Source organism: Meleagris gallopavo, chromosome 4 (assembly GCF_905368555.1).
Source record: "Meleagris gallopavo chromosome 4, MGAL_WU_HG_1.1, whole genome shotgun sequence".
NCBI lineage: Eukaryota > Metazoa > Chordata > Aves > Galliformes > Phasianidae > Meleagris > Meleagris gallopavo.
Genome location: NC_139407.1, coordinates 10,987,700 through 11,003,929, shown reverse-complemented (window position 1 = coordinate 11,003,929; position 16,230 = coordinate 10,987,700). Strand labels below are relative to the sequence as shown.

Genomic DNA, 16,230 nt, shown 5'->3' with positions numbered 1-16,230 from the left:
ACCAAGTTTGTGGCTCCTTTGTTAAGAGGCTGATGCTTCCTCTCAGCAGCACGCAGTAGAAAACAAAACTGACCTGCTATAGGGCTTACAGCAGCACGGCTACACAAAGACTAGACACACATTCAGGAAAAAAAATGCTTGGGCAACTGAAATTAATACAAGGAATCGAAGATATTTTCCTTCTTTCTGTCTCAAACTCCAGAATGGAATTATTTAAGCCATTTGACATTAATCCACCAAAAACATCAACTGACATTTTCTAATACATGACATGTTTGTATGAAAGAGTGAGCTGAATAATTCAACGATTTAAAAAGTAACTAGGGAAATTATGTCTTATTTCAACCAAGAGATGACATTGTGCTTTAATTTTCTGAAATTATTCAGGTCCTGAAACTGAGCAGGGAAAAAACACAGATGGCTCTCAAAGGGAAGAAAGCAGTACACGGCTAGAAGAAAGAACAGATAGAAACAGAACAGCAAAAATGCTCAGGAAATGTATCCAAATGTGCACTGCAGACCATTTGGTAAATTGAGAAGAAAATTTCACATCCTCAAAATCAAAGCATTTCCTTACAGAGATGGAAGACAATCAGTTACTGTTAAGATAGGAAGACCGCAATGAGTCCAGTCCAAATCTTAATGATGAAATCAAGATCTCTACATACAACACATTTCCAATAATGTCAATTGTTAGTGATGCTAATTACTGCAGATAACAGCGGGGACAGACACAAGCAGTCTTCAAGGTGTGGTACCTCTTAGGCTCTTCTTTATTGGCAACCTTTCTTTAACAAACCCAGTCAGGCACGTCCTGAGGCAGGAGCAGACCTTAGTGTAAATTTTCAAGGTGCTCCAGCTTAGAGCTAACGTCACTCAGAAAGGACTTGATACAGACCAGCATATCTGGATCACAGACTACTCTAACAGCTCACCCACTTCAAAGACTGCTATAGGACACTGAGGTCCAGAATGATATAAAGTCATAAAAAAAAAAGACACTAGGGAGAACTCTATTATAAGAGAAGGGATACAGGATATAAATGTAGGGGAACCTAGATGGGTTAATAACACATGAGCAGATAAACTCAGTTATGCTTCACCTATAACTGAGCTTTCTTAGTCTTCTGTCATAGACAGGAAATATGGAGGTTTTACCTAAGTATTCAAAAATTTCCTTTTCTATATGATTCACACAATAACATTTGCTTATGTTTGTTTTTATTAATCTCTGTTCTTTTACAAATCAGAGTATTTTGAACAAGGAAATGCAACTTCACAGGAATTAGTAGTAGTGACCTGTCTACTGGTCAAAAAAAGTAAATTTCAGGGCAAGAATTCTGCAAGGATTCATGAGAAGCCTTTAGTCAGCTTAACTTACTGGCTACCTAAAGAAACCTAAAGTAAAGCTGAAATGAAACATAGATAACAGTAGGTTACACTGTGTAGTGCCTAGGCAGCAGAGTTACAGCTTCCCAACCTGACCTATCCAAGTTCAGCATATATAGAATGAATGAGAAGCAGAAAGGGAAAAAAGGTAGAAAAAGTCTAAGGGAAGAGACATGACATCGCTTCTCTTTATACACATAAAGACCGATTAATTTTAAGGAAAATAATTTCCTTCCTAATGACCTGTTAAATCTTCAAGTTAAATCCTGAACTGTGTAAATACTGATTATATGAGGGTAAATAGATAGATGTGTAGCTTTAGATTTTTCATAACTAGTTGTTCTGCGAAGGGGGAAGAGTTGAGCATTAGGACTATATTTGCACAAGGAATGCTTTTTAAGAGTTTCCTTGCAATCACTGAGGTTTTTTATCTCTTCTTAAGAGATCTCTTTAATTTATGAAAATTTTTCAATTCCTCAAAAGCAGTTATATCAGTATGGAGGCACATCATTGAAGAAATTGTATTCCTACTTAACTGAAAGCTTATATTTATCTGTAAGATCACTGCTGTCACAAGTACAAGCTACGACCACAAAAAGGCTATCTTGTACATTGCATTCATCTCATGGTATTGCATTCAGCTAAATGCATAGAAATGCATGTAATTTTATCTATATCCTCAACTTCTTCCCGAATCAGAGCCTAGTATTACTTCCAATCTAGTCCAATTTTTTGCTTAGGTGCATGGAAAAATCAAGGACACAAGATAATATGCTAATTCTAAAGGAGGTAGCATTTCTTCTAGAATTTATACATGTATTCTTCTCTGTCCCTTCTTGCTTCATTAATATTAATAAAAACTTGTGTATTCAAGACATTTATAATACTGAATTACATTAGTCAGTGGCTCTAATTATGTTATGTCTTGAATTCAAAATTGACTCCTAGCGTTACTCATTTTACCAGGTTTAAATAAGAATGATTCATCATTTACAGAAAGCACATCACATAAGTTACAATGTTTCACAATAGAGCATACTGTCTGCATGGAAACTAGAGACAGAGAGGATTTTCTATCCCTAGTTTGAAATTAAACATAGACCACTGCATCAATCATGTGAGTTCTGACTTAAATGAGAACAGAAAACATCATCACGTTTTTGACGTTCTACGCTAATAATAATCTGGGATTGGCTTTCAAAAAGATATGGCTGTGCTTAGGAAGGGTGTGAATCCTGAGTCTAAGTGCTGTAAATAAAAGCTTAGTGGGTTGATTTTGTTTTATAGCCTGTCTTACTCCTCGTGAGGAAAATTTATTCCATTTGTAGTAAATAGAATGGCTTTGCAATTCTAATGAAAAGTGTAAGCTACAAGCAAATCATTACAGCACCAAAAGCCTGGCACATTGAGCTGCGCACTGTGGCTTACAGATGTGATTCCAATAATAGTAAGTGAGCTCATCCTTAGCGTAGATTATTCATTAGGGAGAGAATAATGTAAGTGATATGATCATTACATCACCTTTTCCTGTACATTATTCGCACTACAGCTGACAGGAAAAACATTTCTCAATTTGAAGTTACATGATGTTCAAATTATATAGAGTCTAGATAAAAGTGTTATCTGGCCGTATACGAGCTTTCAGAGTTTCGTTTGGTAAAAAAAAAAAACAACAAGTTTGCAGTGTTGAAATGAATTGTTTCTTCAGTGTACCTGCTTTCTTCTTATAGAACAGCTATTCCACAGCATTACATCCCACACAATGTAGAGACTATGGCAATTACAATTCTGATAGCACGGGTACTTTTGTCTTATTTTTCCAAATCAAACTGCTTATTCACAGTGTTCTCAAAACCTACCATCAGAATGAGAATGATTATCAACTGTTTGTAAAACTCTTAGGCCAGACTATAAACATAAATACAGACATACACGTATGTATACCACAGCTTATTAAAGTTTCCAATAAATAAGGATGTTGTAATGATTTGGCACGCTGACGGGTAAATCGAACATCACATTTTTAGATCTGAACTAAGTTAAGGAAAATGTACCAGTTCCAACATGTACACAGCAGGTCTGTTTCTGTTGTAGACATCCTTCAGACCATTAATACAAATCTTTAAATTAAGTCCGGAAATACCAAAATCCTCTTCTTACACAAAATTTTCTTACGCACGCGAGTAAATAATTCTCTCCTTTGCCTCCTGCTGCAATTGAGCAACTGAGATACTTTACGAAAAATAAAACTATTTTTGTTAGTAATGGTATTTTTAAATCATCACCTGACTACAGATGTGCCTACATGAAAAGCATCAAGCATTGCAGGACTTGATAACTGTAAAACTGTCCTAACTCAATTTAAAATATTCTTTTTTGTGATGTGGACAAATCTACACCGTTTATTGAATTCAATCCTTTTCATAGTGATAGTGTTACTTTAATCAACAGATTCCAAAACGAAGCCTGTAATTTAGCACCTGGATAAACTGATTACAAGCAGTTTTTGGAGTAGGTATTATCCATACAGGCCAAGTGTGGTCGTACAAAGTCCTATATCAGAATGTTTTGCTCTCTCCTCTCAACAGACATGCACGAGATGGAGAACTATCTTGGATATGTGGGAAACAGACACTTTTTCTGCAGCAGAAGGCCTTGTTGCTAGCACTTCTATTGGCTCATATCTGACCTTGTATCACCAGAGCACACAGCAAGGACATCTGTCCCTGCATGACATTTAAGGGTAAAACATTCAGGTTTGCTATGAATGGGGGCAGAAACTTCTAGGTGCCAGGGCTGTTTTTTCATTAGCAGCATGGCTGGTGGCTATAATGGAAATTCCCACTGTAATGGGAAGACAGTGTTTCATGAGAAGGGATACACTTCGACAGCTTGCAAACTTGTGTGGGAACACAAGGCAACTTTTCATAGGAAACTATGCAGTGTAGATGAGACCTGAGGCAATGAGGCTCTGCAGTTCCAAGGACACCTCTCTTGCTGACAACACCAGCTAAGCGCTTCCAGTCCCCTTCTTTCATGACCCGTCATTTCCATACCTGCATTGACACCCTTATTTGTTTTAATACAATTGTTTGTGGAGATGAGATCAGAAACCTGATCAGATTTAAAAGGCACCCCTACTCTCCCTTTTTTTCCTGTTCTTGAGAACATACCATTGAGAGAAACACACATAGAACCAAGGCCTGCAAAACTAGCAATCAGATTCTTAGTGATATCACACCCAAAAAAGAAATTAAATTCCTAAATGAAACTTAATTTGATCTTATAAGACCTGTTAAGAACGGTGAGAATACAGATTCTTCAAACTCAGCCAAATTCTTCTCTAGCACCCTATTGCTCCGGTTCTTCATTTAGTAAATGAGCAGTAGTTTAATCTGCCACCTTCCAGATGCTGAAGGTGCATGTATTTCACAAATGGAATACCAATAGAAGTACTAAGTTAAGTTTATTTGAGCCCTAACTCCAAAAAATACAAGGGTAACAGAATACCACACTTAATTCGATTAGGTTGTTAGTGCAAATAACTGTTCACACAAGTTCTACATAGTCAACTTGTCACATCTTCCTTTGCAGCCTGACTACCTCCATTTTTGACAGAGAGATTTAGAAGTTTTCTTTCCTTCCCCTGGGATTAAAGACAGTGCTGAACATTAATTAGCCACCTGCACCCACAGCACGGTGCTGAAGCTTGTTTACTTACAAGGGCTGCTGCACCCCTGGGGAAGAGTCAAACTGTGGTGGGTTTTTTCTTTAAACATCACATGTTCAATTCTTCTAAAAAAAGAAACGTTTAACATTTTTGCATTACTAGGAAAAGAAAAAGGCTCTTTTACTCACAGTACAACCTGAGTGCTAGAGAAGAGCAAGTACCTCTGTTTATTTTCCTTCTCTCTTTCAATTTTAGTTTTGCCATTAGCAGACTGTCTAACACCAAGTGATTCAAACTTTGTTCACTGGTGTCACTCTGTTCTCTGTAAGATATCTAATGGGATTTTTGAAAATAAAAACAACATTTAGAATACACTTGTTTTTTCCAAGACTTTTACTCACGTTAGCATGAGTTGCAAGCCTAGAGTCTCATATCTAGGCAAGAACAACCCCAGGTACCAATGTAGATTGGGCAGTGATCTGCTGGAGAGCAGCACAGGTGGACAGCAGGGTGACCATGAATCAGCACTGTGCCCCTGAGGCCAAGAAGGCCGATGGCATCCTGAGGCATACTAGAAGGCGTGTGGTTAGTAGGTAGAGAGAGGTCCTCCTCCCCTTCTACTCTGCCCTGGTGAGACTGCATCTGGAATATTACATCCAGTTCTGGGCCCCTCAGTTCAAGAAGGACAAGGAACTGTTTGAAAAAGTCCAGTACAGGGCCACAGAGATGATGAGAGCATCTCCCTTACAAGGAAAGGCTGAGTGAGCTAGGTCTCTAGTTTGCAGAAGAGAATGAGGGGTGACCTCATCAAAGTTTATAAATACACGAAGCGTGAGTGTCAGGAGGATGGAGCCAGGCTCTTCCAGTGACACCCAGTGATAAGAACAAGAGCTAATGGTGCAAGCTGGAACACAGGAGGTTCCACATAAATATGAAAAATAAACTTATTTATTATGAGGGTGACAGAACACTGGAACAGGCTGCCCAGAGAGATTATGGGCTCTCCTTCTCTAGAAACATTCAAAACCCAGCAGGACATGTTCCCATGTGACCTGATCAAGGTGTTCCTGCGCCAGCAGGGAGATTGGACTGGGTGATCTTTTGAAATTCCTTCCAATCCCTGATATTCTGTGATGCAGAAGTCACTAGATAACTAATTAAATTATAAGAAAAAAAAAATCAAAAACAAACAAAAACAATCTCTCCTCAAATCCTTTTAAATGGCAAAGTTTAAGCAGGCTTTTAATTTCCAAACTATGTCCTTGAATGAAGCATTATTTAACATTAACAATTGATAGTAGAAATAATCTAACCTGTTTTCTGCAATTATTCACCATTCTTCGATAACATAGCTGACTAAGAGCAGTAAAAATTGGACTACTTTGTCTTTTATATGTTCTGGTTCAGTGGCAGGCAGCTACTACTTATGGGCCTGATCTAAAGCCTAGCAAAGTCAACTGGAATGTTTCCAATGACTTCATTAGGCTTCGGATTGGGTCTGAAGTGCAGCAATTTACTCAACTCTGGAGCATAAATTACAGACAAAAAACAAATTATTTGTGTGTTGCTGGATTACTGACAGCAAAACGTATGATGTCAGAAAAATAATAGGCAGAGACAGCCTGTAAAGCTGAAAAAGCTTAAAATATAGACAAAGATAGGGGAATACTCTTTAGCAAGAACAGGCTGTCTCAGTTACACTGTTGGTTGAAGAAAGTTGAGTAATTCAACAGAAAATTAAATGACTGATGTGTAGTAAAAGATGACACTGTCTGTCCCAGTACAACTCTGCTGCCTGATCACTGAGTTTATATGTGGATGAGATGGTGGCCTGCTATCACAGCAGGAAGAGCTTTGGAACAGTAACACCTGATGGAAAACCCTCTGAGAATATTAAGAATTTCAGTGGCCTAAGCTCAGAGCAAAAGAGAACCATGTCAACCAAACACATCAGCTGAGTCGGTTGCCAGGCTTAATATAACAACATTCAGTAGATTTGAACGTGAAATTCACTTAAAAAATGAAACAACCTCCACTTGAAACAAATACTGGTATGTCTGAATTCCATACTGCACATCTTCATGAATTCAGAGAGATACAAGAAAACAGTAATTTATTCGAGCTGAAATGGACTCAGATTCTCCTTGTTTGAAAGCCTTCAAGACATTAACATCTAACTCTAGCGTGTCAGGGAAACAAAGATTACCAGAAGACTTGTTATAAAGCTCCTATTTGACTTAGTCTATTCTTTTTGGATAAGTGACGTATTTCAGCATACCACAAAGCAATCACTGATGATTAATTCTATTCTGTAAGAAGAGTGATTTGAAATAAAACCATTTTTTGTTTTGGAAAAGCCTATTCAAACAAGAACTATAAACCTGGAATAGTTGAAAACACAGCAGCTGTAGTAGTCCACTCATGTTAGTGCGAAACTTCAGTATTTCAGTATCAATTTTCTGCAGTTCAGGGGAGTACATTCACATTTACATTTTGACTCAGGTTATTCTTTTGCTAGGTATGTATATCTGTAATTTCATCTTAATAGCAAATTGAAAGAAAATTTTATTTACAAAGACATTTAGATAGAATATTTTTTTAGTTAAAAAAATTAAAAATAATTGAATACAGATAAGTACCTTTACATCAACTACAAATAATACGTTACAAGCATAACTGAAAACACACAAGCATTTAGTTTGTAGATTTGTTACACAAACTATAACACATATCTTTTAAAAGAAATGCAAATCTAAAACCATTTTTTACATAAGATGCTGTAACATGATAGAAAACACAGCAATAACAGCAAAACAACCACGCCCTAAATTACAACAAGTAAGGATATATTCAAACACAACATCTACAAGCATAGAAACAAAATAAAAAAAGCTACTTATCTTCAGAAGACTTCAGGTACAGAAAAATCTCCAGCAAAATACTCTTATTGCCACTGCCAGCCCTTAAATGAGGTCTGGGAAGGGGTGGATCCTGGCTCCACCCCTTCCAGTCTCTCAGGTACATTGCATGCACCTAAGCTCCCCTGGGTTGGCCCTGCCTTCCCACCTGAAGCTCAATCACTGCTTCAGGCTGTGACTTGGCATTTCTGCTATAGGTGCATATCTTCTGTCAAACAAATGGTGCATATAAATTCATATCAGACAAAAAATTGTTTCCTTTTAAGTAATACTTCGCTATTAGAAGTTATCTCCTTCTCCCAAAAGTGAACAAAAAAAAAGCCTGTGTAAGATATGTACTGGAACTGCTGAATCACGGCCTGAACCTCTGATTGATCACCTGAGGCGAGCACTGAGTCAGCCACGGGAGCACAGGAGAAGGCAATTCACCTGTGCTGCAGGAAGGGGTGGAGCCTGGCTGCACCTCTCCTAGACCCATTTAAGAGCTGACTGCCAGTGGGGAAGGATCTCTTCTCAAGATCCCTTTTCTGGAGTTTTACAGTGAGTCCCAGACATGGGTAAGCATTCTATCTTTTTTCTTTTTGTTATTATAATTTCTTTTACCAAACTTCTTGGTTTATTTCATAATTATAGCATCTTTATATTTACTAATGATACAGTTAAACTACAAATCAAAAAAGTTTTTAACTTTTTTTAAAATTCAACTTTATTCAAGTCTATGTTTTGATTCCATTTATTTTCATAAGAGTAAAATTAAGTAAGGATGGACAGAAAAATAGAAAATAAAAATGAAGCTTAAAAAAACACTATTAAACCAGATAACACAGTGACAAATACAGAAAAAGTACTGAACAAACAAACCTTGCCACTAATAACAGCTATGCTTTGAACTACAGCAGGTTTTTTTTTGTTTTGTCAGTTTAATAAGAGGTTATCTTCAAAATGCTTTCCTTGCTCATTGTCTCCAAAGAAAGAACAAAAAAAATAAGTACAGAGAAAGCATCCTTGTAATATAGGTTATATGGCTAATAAGAGAAAAACTCTAAGTAACTGGAAATGTTTGTAGAATCACTACAGAAAAAAGCCCATACTTTTCTAGGATAATTTTCTCCTGCCTTTTAGTATTGGTTATAGCATATTTATCTTACTGTATCTACTTAATCAACAGCATCTGTTTCCTGCTATGTAGATCACATTCAAGCTCACCTTAAACTCCTGCTTTCTTGCAGTAGAATGTGCTTAATTTCATTTATCTGTTTTCTCTGTGAAATAACAGCAATGGGTAGAAACCAATTTCATGCAAAAAGCTTCTTTTCACTTAATTCAAAAAATATTTGTAAGACTCCTCAGTAAGCGTTTCAGAGACATTTTCCTACGTAAGATAGGCAATGACACAGAAAGGAAAGTTATTTCAAGTTCTCAAATTCTGAGTTCTGTTTAATTTAAGAGCCAATATGATTTAGAAGCTAGACTAGCTTAAAAGACAAGGAGCCAGAAGACTTCAGTGTTTTGGGAAGGCTGAGCGATTCATTGAGTCACCTTGGGCTAATCACTTAACTCTTGTGTTCTGTAATGAAACCAGCTTTAATAAAGGGTCAAAACACCACACACACACACACACACACACAAAACCTCATTGAGAAACAGATGCTTAAATCTGGTTCAGTTCTCCAAAGTAAATACATTACAAAAAAAGAGCACGACAAATATGGCGTGAGAACAAGACATTCCTTTAGGAGTCTCACTAAATCAGACTGAGAAGCAGCTGCAATGAATGCCTGCTCAAATGCAGTGTTGAGCTCAATGCCAGCACAAAATACACCCTGATATCTACTCAGTTATTAAAGGCTCTCTTTGATACTAGAAGACAAAGTTCAGACTTCACAGACAACCACAGTGATTTCAAAAAGAAAAAAACAAACAAACAAAAAAGCATTGCAAACCCATGGAGTAGTATCTTATGGAGACAAAGCTTCATGCATACAAAAGGAGACATGAAGTCAAGAAAGTAAGCTCTGCCAGTATGGAATATTTTCTGAGTTTTGTCAATATCTGCACTTCCTCTAAAGCACTGTGCATTTTAGGGTACTCTATTGTTCTAATCTGAATGCTAGCTCAGATTTATGGTAAATAGCAGCACTATTCCTTATAAAGATGTACAGTAAATGCAAAATCAATCTGATAATTAAGGCATGAGAAGAGAGATCCGTAATCCACCCAGGTTCTGTTTTCAAGTACGTCAGGTACCCCCTGGATGATAACATCCGTATCATCAAATTTTGCTGTTCCAATTGCCTCATCTACAAAATGGATCTAGCAGCACTTGCTGAAAAAGTTTGGTGGTACGAGACTGAGATGAAAAAGCCTTAAAAGGTCTGCAGTTGAGGAGGAACTGCACATTGCTAAATATGGCAGCCATACTTAATTATTCTCCTTTTCCATTAATGCTCAATCAGTTAATTTGGCATATCAGTGAAAATATTATGGAGTGGAATAATGCGCAGTTTAAATGCCCCAGTGTTGTTCATCATCAGCTAAATTAATACCATCTTTTTCACAGAACACACATAAATTTCATCCCAGGAACACACAGTGTTTTCAGCAGTGTGTGCTTATAAATTATATTTCTGTTCAGAATCTTAAGCACTACTCCTTACTGCAGTACTGTCACTTGACACATTTACAGTAGAACTAGAGTTAACCACAGCACAGGGAGCTGCTAATGTTTAACTTCAGCATACAAAAGACTTGCTGATGGCATCGAGCCAAGAAATCTGGTATTTCTGTGCCTGCACACAGCTGGCAGAAGCAGAATAGAGAGGAAAAATAACTTGACAAGCCCCTGCTGCTTTATTTACACCTCAGAGCTGTTTCAGTACAAGCCTGGGGACAAACCAAGCTCAGAACTTGATGTTTCTCAGCCCTGTCTTCTGGAACTGGGCTGCATTCCTCATGCTTTCAGTCAATATTTCTTTTTTTCTTGGGGGTGGGGAGGGGAGATGGACTGAGGCCAGCATGCTTTGAGCATACTGACTGCATTCCCTTCTGCAAAATACTGGTTCAGGAGTTACTGCTATGTTTCTTTTCCATTATCTCACACTTTAATATGCTAGAAAAGAAAAAGCTGAAATGTTTAAGGAGCTATTGCCACCTAAAGGCTAATAAGCTGTACTAAACTATACTGTCACAACCACAAAGAATACTGTACTACTACAGCTAACTGCTGTGTGCATTCCCTCATAGTATAGGCACCACAAGCTTTAGCTGGAGAAAAAAAAAGAATTTGTAAGCATCGAGGTTACCTCGTTTAAAGTTCATATCTTTTTGTATGTTTTGTAAGTTATTTTTTATTTAGCACTAGAGCTTTATTAGTAATGTGATTTATCCTGATGTTATTTATATTACGTAATGTCATTGCTCTTGCATTTACTTCAAGGAAAGCTGTCAGCAGTATGAACTGCTGCTTATTTCAAAACACAGAAGTCCAAGTCTATAGAAATAATAGACTTTTTTGTTACTATTAACTGTTATTTTTTTCTAGCTTTGCAAAAAGACGGGCTCCCCAAATCACCTCTGGCCTCCTTAAACACGAAGAAAAACACACCTGGTTCCAGAAGTTCCTGATGTTGTGTTCAGTTTAAACATAAGGCTAAGAAATATTTCTTCCCTGGTAACTCCTCCATGCCCTTGAAATAAAATAATGGCAGAATCAATCAGATTGGTTAATTTGTAATAAAATAAATTTGTCTTACAAAGGCAAACACTACAAAAGTAGCATTATTAGGCAATACGGACTTTCTGTTCAAGCTCTAAGAAAAGTCAAGCAGTTGAATATTCAAGCTCAGTTTGCTGAAGCTTTTGATGACTATCTTTTTCCTGCAAGCTAAGTGGCAATACTTTCATAATTTCTGGTTCTTCAACTAGTTCATTTAAACTAAAAAAACTGAGTAAGAGATTAAAAAAAAGATAATTTTTTTTAAATTACTATTTTCATCCATAAGGAAAAACACCCAAAACATCAGGAAGGATGAGATAGTCTTTCAAGTATGTAGATATTGAGTGATCATACAATTAAATTATTTTACTACAAGTATACTTCCATGTGTTAATAAGACTTTTTTTGATAACAACCCAGATTATTGGCCCCTTTGAAAAAATGAGTGATCTCTCCTGTTTGATCTTTTGGCTGGATGATGAGCACATGCTAAGACCTTCAGCACAAACATAGCATTTTTCAGAATCCTATATGATACCTGCTGGCACTTTGGAATCACAGATGAGCACATAACAGGGGCATGTCAAGCTTGTGCTATTATCGTGGCAGGAAGAGGGTAGGGATACGATAAAGGCAGAAGACACAAGACAGTGAAAAAATTCAGTACTGTATGGGAACTATTGAATCATGGCCTGAACCTCTGATTGATCACCTGAGGCAAGCAATGAGTCAGTAATGGGAGCACAGGTGAAGGCAATTCACCTGTGTGACCAAAAGGAGGTGGAGCCTGGCTGCACCTCTTCTACATCCCATTTAAGGGCTGAATGCTGCTGAAGAAGCTTCTCTGGATATTGTTCCTCTTGGGATTTTTTCTGTGAGCCCAGGACACAGGTAAGCTTTTCCATTTGTTTCTGATTATCCCTTTTCAACATGATAGTCTTTCCAGTTATATGCTCTCTAAAGACCAGCCTAACTTCTCTGTATATTTGTCAATTATACATCTGTATACTTGTTGATTATACAAATACTTATGCTGCACCAAGATGAGCTACACTCAGATTGCATCTATTTGCTACTCTCAAAGCCTTACGTGGCATTTATTGCCTCAACTCTCAATATTTCTTGAGTAAACAAAAAATTAACCTCAGATTAACATCTTAAAGACATATCAATGAAAAAGTATTCCTTGAGGATAGGAGTAACAGCTTTTACCACTAAGAAATCCAAAGAAGGAAAAAATTCTGCTCCAAGTTAGAGGCTGCGGTGAGATATTCTAGCCAGTCTCAGAATGCATTCATTTCAGCACCATCAAGAATAATTCTGGTAGTGAGATAAAAAGTGTGACCACATGTTACATGTAGCCCTTTTATCCCCTCATGCAGGAGAGCACTAATTTATTACTTGCACAGGAAATAATTTCATGAACTCAAACCCTTCCGTTATTTTTTCTACTGTGCTAAGATATCAAGCTATTGACTGTGCCATCAGTCCATTGTTTAAGTGCCACTAACATAAAATGCTAAGCACCTTGAATCTGGTATGGTATCAAATCTACATGGAAGCAAAGCAGTCAAAATAACGGTCCTGGTTTCTAGCCTTCTCCAAAACTATGGAGAAGACAAAAGGCGATAGGATTCCTATATTTTAGGAGAACAATTTCAAACTCAATTAAGCTGCATTTCTGTAGTCCCCTGAGATTTAATAGTAGGGATGTAATACTGAGATTGTATGCTCTTTCACTTGTGCATGAAACGCAAAGATGCAGTCAGCTATAAACAGAAGTAATGCAACCGTTGCTACATGCTTTATTAGCTATTATAACTTTGTTTTTCTGTGAGACAAACATGAAATCTGGGCCTATTTTTCAACAGCAGAAGAAAAAAGTCTGCACACAGATATTTAAAGAAAATGGTTGAAGATACTCTGACCCTTCCATATTTAAGCCTGATCTTCCTACTGACAACTAAATATTGGACTGAACTATTTACCTCTGGTATCAACAGAAGTAATGTTTTTTCTTTTATCAGTAATAGTAGGTAGGTAACAGTGTCCCCTATTTATTTTTTAATTATGTATTTATTATTATTATTTTTTTTTTTAGAGCTTCTAAATGAAGAACTTAACTGTTTTGGAGGTAGGAGTATAAGCACACCTTCAGTAAGAAATTGTAAAAACATTAACAAAAGTCTCCAAATAATCCGAATCATAGCATAGTTTGGGTTGGAAGGAACCTTTAAGATCATCTAGTTCCAATTCCCCTGCCATAGGCAGGGACACCTCTCTGTAGACCAGGTTGCTCACAGTCCGATCCAGCCTGGCCTTGAATGATTCCAGGGAGGGGGCATCTGCAACCTCACCGGGCAACCTGTTAATGTATATATCTATTGGGAAACAATAGTATCACCAAAGGTTTTAAGTAGAACTTAATAGGCAGTTTAGGATTGGTGCAATGGGTTTGGGATAACTCTAATTTCACATTTTTGGTCTCTCAGGCAGAAGGCTGACAAGGATCTGGCTTGGCACTACACCAGACACAAAACCTGTTATCTTGTCGTATTTTTCTTTCCACCCTCTCCTGTGTCACTGTTTGTGTGTAAGTGCACAACAAAGCAGCCTGAAGACCTTACCCAACGGCAAAATATTGCAGGGCTTGGAGTGAGGGAGAGTTAGCTGTCAGCCAGACCATTGCTTTCACCATGTTCCACTATTCCTCTGTAGGAACCTGCATACCAACACAACAGCGCAGAGCACTACAGGTATGGATTTCAGGAACCTGAGCCTGGGCAGTAACAGCCAGCTTAATCTGGGCTGCTGTTTTTAGCCTACTGTCTTCAAAGCACTGCTTATCTGCCAACTTATTTAACACACAAAGTGATGTGCATCTTCAGATGAGGAAAAATAAACCTCATAATTGACTGCTTAGCGAAGAAGCAACCTGGGAAGGTTTTTTTATAACCAGGCCACACTTTTTTTTTTTTTTTTTGTCCTTAAGCACCAGGCTTCATCAGCATCATTCATATTTACACCAGACAGCTTTCAGTATTTATTTGGTCTTTCCTGGTTGTTGCTTGATGTCACCTAAATGTCTGTTTTCCTCTTCCCTGTCCAACAATGGTTCCTGCCCTGCACCTGTTACCCTGGGTTGTTAACCCACAAGAAAAAAAACAGTTACCTGTCAGAAAAATCTCTTTAAAGCATTCCCTGCTGCGTCCCACAACCTTTCGTAGTGCAGCAAGTCCTGTCAGAAGAGCGGGAGCTGCTTCAGTAGATATAACAGCTAAAGCAAGAGGAAGCCAAAGTCACACACACAGGGCCGCGGGGCTGCACCGATAGGAGCCCTCACACCGGGCTGTTAGCGCGGGCTGCGCCCTCCGGCCAGCTCCCGCCTCAGCAGCGCGGGGCGCCCTCAGCCACGAGGGGAGCTGAGGCGGGGCGTGCCGCGCGCAGGCAGCGCTGGGCCGTACCACTGCGTGCCTCGCAGGGGAGCGCCGCTCTCCTCAGCGCGGCGTGGCTCCCCGGAGCCGCCCAGTGGAAGAGCCTGGCAGCGCAACCGCCGCTCCCCCACAGGCGTCTTATTTCTCCCCTACGTGGGCGATGGTACGGGCCGCAGGCGCCCGCGCAGGTGCGGCCGATGGGACAAACCAACGGCGCTGGTGGGGGGGGCGAGGGAAGGAGGGAGCGGGGTGGGCGGGCGCGCGCGTGCGGCGAGGAGTGATGAGAGGCGGTGGAGGCGAGAGGGCGAGGCCGGCACGGGGCTGGCAGCGGGCGCATCATCGGGCAGCGACGCGGCCGCCGCGGGAGATTGAAGCGCCCGTTCCGCCGCCGCGGGGCCGGGAGGGGGCGGCATCGCAGCTTCTCAACCGCTGCCCGGGGGAGGGAAGGAGGCAGAGGAGGGGGCGGCGCGACTGCCGCTTCACCGGTAAGTGCCGGGCGGCGGGGGCAAGGGGCAGGCCCGGGCCGAGAGCCCGGCCGCGTGTTGAGCGGGGCGGGAAGGCTGCGGTCGGAGAGGCCGCGTCGGTGTCCTTCGGCGGCGCGCGAGGCGGGAAGGGAGGCCGGGCCCGGGCCGACGCGGGAGCGGGCGGGCCTCGTCTGGCGGTGGCGGTGCGGAGAGCAGTCCAGCAGGGCCCGGCGCGGGGTAGGGGCGTGCCGGCGGCCAACCGAGGCACAGAAGCCGGCCTGGTGCAGAAAATAAAGTTGTGTAGCTTCCTGAGCTGATTCTCGTGTGGGTGCTGGGGGGTGCAGGGAGGAAGCGGGTGCTGGGCTGCCATATAAGTGCGGGTGGGATGCCTTGGTGCCATTACTCGGTAATTGTAATGTCTGTAGCGACCAGCGAGCTGTAGTTGGGCCGTCCTTAGTGAAGCGTTTGCTTGAATGCCGAGGGACTTTAGCTTTCGGTGGATGTGTTTCTCCTTATGCCGTACAAATCACTGAAGTCCCTCAGTGGGAGCCTCACCTTTCTAGAAGTCTTTTGTAGCTGTGTATGGATGGGTGAGTGCTGCTGCTGGCCCCCAGCAGTCAGTCACAAGGAGAGCAGGCCT

At 40.1% G+C, this 16,230-nt stretch overlaps 2 protein-coding genes and 1 long non-coding RNA gene across 7 annotated transcripts in view; 2 read left to right on the top strand and 1 right to left on the bottom strand.

The window, feature by feature from the left end:
• SMAD1 (SMAD family member 1) overlaps nt 1-15,114 on the bottom strand; it is a 103,727-nt gene extending 88,613 nt beyond the window's left edge. Inside the window, exons 1-2 of one of the 2 annotated variants that reach the window (XM_010709530.4) lie at nt 14,865-15,114; nt 11,582-11,663 (exon numbers count right to left, since the gene is read on the bottom strand). The gene's annotated coding sequence lies outside the window, so the exon portion shown is untranslated. The remainder of the gene's footprint in view (nt 1-11,581; nt 11,664-14,864) is intronic. The other variant, XM_010709531.4, reaches the window with a different exon arrangement.
• LOC146544410 (uncharacterized) lies at nt 8,342-12,583 on the top strand. Its single transcript, XR_014882836.1, has 2 exons — nt 8,342-8,534; nt 11,519-12,583. It is a non-coding gene; the product is annotated as an uncharacterized LOC146544410 (long non-coding RNA).
• Nucleotides 15,115-15,385: 271 nt separating the features above from the next.
• The window catches only part of OTUD4 (OTU deubiquitinase 4), a 29,472-nt gene continuing 28,627 nt past the window's right edge, over nt 15,386-16,230 (top strand). For all 4 annotated transcript variants that reach the window (XM_085222135.1, XM_085222133.1, XM_085222134.1 and 1 more), the window contains exon 1: nt 15,386-15,611. The gene's annotated coding sequence lies outside the window, so the exon portion shown is untranslated. The remainder of the gene's footprint in view (nt 15,612-16,230) is intronic.